This window comes from Spinacia oleracea, chromosome 2 (assembly GCF_020520425.1).
Source record: "Spinacia oleracea cultivar Varoflay chromosome 2, BTI_SOV_V1, whole genome shotgun sequence".
NCBI lineage: Eukaryota > Viridiplantae > Streptophyta > Magnoliopsida > Caryophyllales > Amaranthaceae > Spinacia > Spinacia oleracea.
In genome coordinates this window covers 35,673,489-35,678,234 of record NC_079488.1, presented here as the reverse complement: position 1 = coordinate 35,678,234, position 4,746 = coordinate 35,673,489, and the positions used below count along the sequence as shown (strand labels likewise).

Here is a 4,746-nt window from a genome sequence, read left to right as displayed (position 1 = left end):
ATTTGATTCTTATTACATGATTAATATGCATAGTTTTAAGTTTCTAAAACTCATTCGAACCTATTTATGCACATTTAAGGCTCGTTGGGTCGTTATAGGTCATATATAGAGCTAAAATGACATTTCCGCCCCCAACTTTGAACTGAAGAACCTAAGGACTCATTTGATTCTTATTACATTACTAATATGCATATTTTTAAGTTTCTAAAACTCATTCCAACCTATTTATGCACATTTAAGGCTCGTTGGGTCGTTATAGGTCATATATAGAGCTAAAATGACATTTCCGCTCCCAACTTTGAACTGAAGAACCTAAGGACTCATTTGATTCTTATTACACGACTAATATGCATAGTTTTAAGTTTCTAAAACTCATTTGAACCTATTTGTGCACATTTAAGGTTCGTTGGGTCGTTATAGGTCATATATAGAGCTAAAATGACATTTTCGCTTCCAACTTTGAACTAAAGAACCTAAGGACTCATTTGATTCTTATTACATGACTAATGCTAATTGACTATTGTTATAGGAATTTTCGCATCCAAAGAAGTCGAATTCTAAGCCTAAGTCCAACTTAGAGGTGGTGGGTAGTTGTGATCGTAAAACACAAGAATCAACCACCAAAAGCAAGAAAGCGGGACTTGCATACGATGCAATTCAAGGTCTTGGCCCGTCATGCAAATACTTGCAGTTTATCATGACTTCGGCGCCTGATGATATATATGATAATAATACCATCCCATTGGCGGCCTCAGTTTGGCACTCGGATTTTGATCAAGAAACATACATAACTGCGTCTGATATAGGAGAGTTCCTTCGCGGGGCGTGCTTAAACATTTCAGCGATCCAAGTCTACATATTGTAATTAAATGTTTTATTGTTGTGAATATAACTATTATTTCTTTGAAGTTTTTTCTCTTTATCGATCTTAATAGTGTAATCTTGTTTATTTTGTAGGTGTTTATTGCACGATAATACCAAATCATTTGAAATGTCTCGGATTTCGTTCATTTGTCCCGAGATTATGTCAAGCACTAGAATCAAGGCCGACCCTGGAGCGCCAACAATGTATTTGAAAAAAAAAATCCAAGCTGAAATTGAAAAGGAGAAGATGGGTAATCCTAACCTAACTAATTGGTTTTTAATCCCATATAATCAAGAGTAAGTGTGTTATATAAGTTTCATATATAATATTAACTATTATTGTTATTAAATATTTACTATATCATTTATAAATTATACAGAAATCATTGGAATTTATACGTGATGGACCTACGCAGAGGTTGTGTATATATTTTCGATTCTGCTAGAGATCCACGTCGAACAGATTATGCATGGGGAATCTTGAGTTTGTAAGTTCTTTTGCTTACAAATTACATTAGTCTTTAAGAAACCTAAGCCAAAATCATATTCATGAGTACCCGTGTTTCGTTAATTTTCTAGGGCATACCAAGTGTACAAGTGCAATGGTGGGAATTGTCCGAATAAAACGAGTTTTAAGTCGTGTAAACCCATTCATATAGAGGTATAACATGTTTCTTAATTAGCTTTTTGCTTTGTTTTTATTAACTATTTGCCTTGCAAGATAAAGTATTATGTTTCTTAATCAGTGTGCTCAATAAATCGGCGAAACTGAGTGTGGCTATTACGTTATGAAGTTCATGTTAGAGATAGTCACGTTACAACATGACTATGAAGGCCGGCTAGATGAGGTAAGTAACTAATTGATTCGTATTCTAGACTATTAATACATTTTCATTAGTTGCTTGAATGTTAAAATGTGACATTTCATTTGCATTTAATCGATCTAATGCTCCATCAAATTTTTGTTTTTGTAAGGTCTATACTCCGAGGACTGCGCCTTATGCTAGTGAGGAAATTGATGTGGTTCGTGAGCAATGGGCGAAGTTTTTTACCACCAAGTATTTATTATTGACCTGAGGGCGCTTGATCGAGTTGGTTTAGATGTTATAGAACAATATTTTATGTTAAAATGTATGCGTACGTTGAAATTGGAATGTAAATATATTTAAATGTATCGGTATGTGCACTTTTGGTTTTGGGATATATACAAAACTCCAATTATTGTTTTGATATTTGTTATACAGGTTGCGTTATTCTATTATTGTTTTGACAGGTTTCTATATTTGGTGCAAGGCACTCTAGGTATCCCTAAACAAAATTAGAATTTTCCCGCCAAAAGTGCTTTATTGCAGCGTACATATATATTGTACGCTACAACAAGGGCAAAAAATTTCGCAAAATTCCAGACTTGTTGCAGCGTACAAATAAATGTACCCTGCAAAAAGTGGAGTCTTTTGCAGCATACACGACTTTGTAAGCTGCCACAAGTCAATATTTTTGCCAATTTTTTGACACTTGTTGCAGTGTACATACATATGTACGCTGTAAAAAACCACTTTTTGAAGCGAACATTGTACGCTGCAACAAGTTCAGACTTGTTGCAGGCCCCCCAGTTGCAGCATACGATGTACGCTGCAACAGGGGTCTAAAAGCCCGCTGCAATAAGGGTTTTTTCTACTAGTGATTTTGAATTAAGGGACATGCATTGGGGAAGTGACCAAAATCATGGCGATTGTCACAAAAAGAAGTGCCCGGAGGCATTGTGTCATAGGAACTTACCTTGCCCTTCCCCTTGGTGAGAAGAGTGGCCGAGGGAGGAATAATTGTAGATGGTGATGGTGGTTGGCTCGGCGTGCTTTCAAGTTTCTCCTACCGCGAGCTAAGCTTTTCAATGATCCTAGCTTGCTCCAATGCATAGACCGAACCTTTCCCATCATCATTCTTTCCCTTGCCATCATAGTCCCTTGCACCTACGTGCCATGCTTGATAATTTTAGACCACATCCTCAATGATCTCCTCAATTTGGTCCTCGGTTTTGTTCATGATGGGGCCTCCCGCGCCCGCATCAAGGCTTGTCTTTGAACTCGGGCTCAACCCCAAGTAGAATGTTTGAAGCAACAACCATTTAGGGATCCCGTGATGGGGGCATTCCCTTTGGTACTCTTTAAAACGATCCCAAGCCTCGAAGAATGACTCATCTCGCCTTTGCTCAAAGGATTGGATCTTGTGGCGATATTCCGCCATCTTCCCATGCGAGTAAAACTTGTGTAAGAATGCACTAGTCACCTCGTTCCAAGTGCGGAGTGAGTTGGGCTTGACCTCCTTGTCAAGCCAATCACTCGCTCTCCCAAGGAGAGAGAAACGAAACAATGTCAACCTCACGTAGTCCGATGTAACACCATTATGTTTTATGGTGTCACAATAGTACTCGAATTTCTTGAGATGCTCATGAGGTGATTCGTTACTCTTCCCACAAAAGGGGTGGCTTTGCACCAAATTGATCAAGGCGGGCTTGATTTCGAAGTTCTTAGCACTTGTTGTGGGTGCTTGAATACCACATGTCGCCTCAAAAGCTCCTGGTATTCCCAAGTTCTTAACCGGGAGAGCTCTACCTTCCATATTGTGTTCACTTTCTTCTTGTCCCCTGACGTTGCTCAAGGGTTCGAACCGGTTGTAACTTGAAGAGCGAGTGCAAACACGCCTAACTCTCCTTAATGTCCTCTCCAACTCAAGATCATGAGGAAGGAGGATCCTTTGACGAATACGTCCCCTATCAAGCATACAAACTCAAGAAAACCGTGAGCAATGCCAAGGAAAAGAAAACTAAGCAAGAATGAAATATTTTTATATTTTCAAAAGATGAACTAGTCTCAACTTAAACTCAACAACAACGACCGTTCCCCGGCAACGGCGCCATTTTAATAAGTGTATTTTCCGTCGTTCATAGAAAACAACCTATTCAAACAATATTTATAAAACCACTCAACTAACCGGCTAGCGGTAACAAAGGGATCGTTCCAAAGAAACGGTGGTTATCGAGTTTGAATGTCAATCTAGTTCGAACAAGAATTTGGTTTGAATTATCGCTAAGAAATTAAAACTAACAATTAAACTAGATTGAATCAAGGAAGGGAAACGTTAGGGAGTTGGGGATAGGCTAGGGAAATCGGGTGAAATGAACTACCATCTAGTAATCATGAATGATGCAAAGAAATAGCACATAGGGTAATGAAATCAAATGACGTGCTCGCCACCTCTCGGATAGAGCACGCGAAGCAACCTAGCCTATAGAAAAGCTTTCGCATAGTCCTAAGCTAGATAAGCTTGCATATAATAGGAACTATCATTCACTTTCATGAATTAGGCCCACAATGTCTTGTCAAACCTAAATCATACATTCCAATCTAATCCAATCAACTAGCATTTGCAACTACCACTCAATTGGTCATGGAAAATCCTAGCACTAAATCAATTTAATCACATCAATCATTCATCAATTCAATCATCTATTTCCCCTAATTTAGCCCCTAGATTCTCCCCTTTACCTAACCTAATTCTACTCACTAATCATTCTACAAATCAAGAAATCCATTAATACTAAGCTAGCAAGCATGAAATTGAAGGAATAAGAGGAGAGAATCAAGAATTCAATTGCAAACTAAAATCAATAACTAGAGAATTGAGAATTAAAATCAAAGCAAAAGAAATTCAAGAAGTTGAAGAACAATCAAAGAATTATGACAAATTAGCATGAAAAAAATACTAAGAACTTGAATTAAATTGCAAGGAAAAGAGAAGAGAAGAAGAAATTACAGATTTGAAGGTTGAAATCAATGAGTTTCTCTCTCTAGAACACTAGCTTGAAGAGCAAACCTCCTAAAA

At 37.8% G+C, this 4,746-nt stretch overlaps 1 non-coding gene across 1 annotated transcript; it reads left to right on the top strand.

Moving 5' to 3' along the window:
• Positions 1-2,995: 2,995 nt before the first annotated feature.
• LOC130468317 (small nucleolar RNA R71) lies at positions 2,996-3,101 on the top strand. Its single transcript, XR_008928711.1, has one exon. It is a non-coding gene; the product is annotated as a small nucleolar RNA R71 (small nucleolar RNA).
• Positions 3,102-4,746: the final 1,645 nt, after the last annotated feature.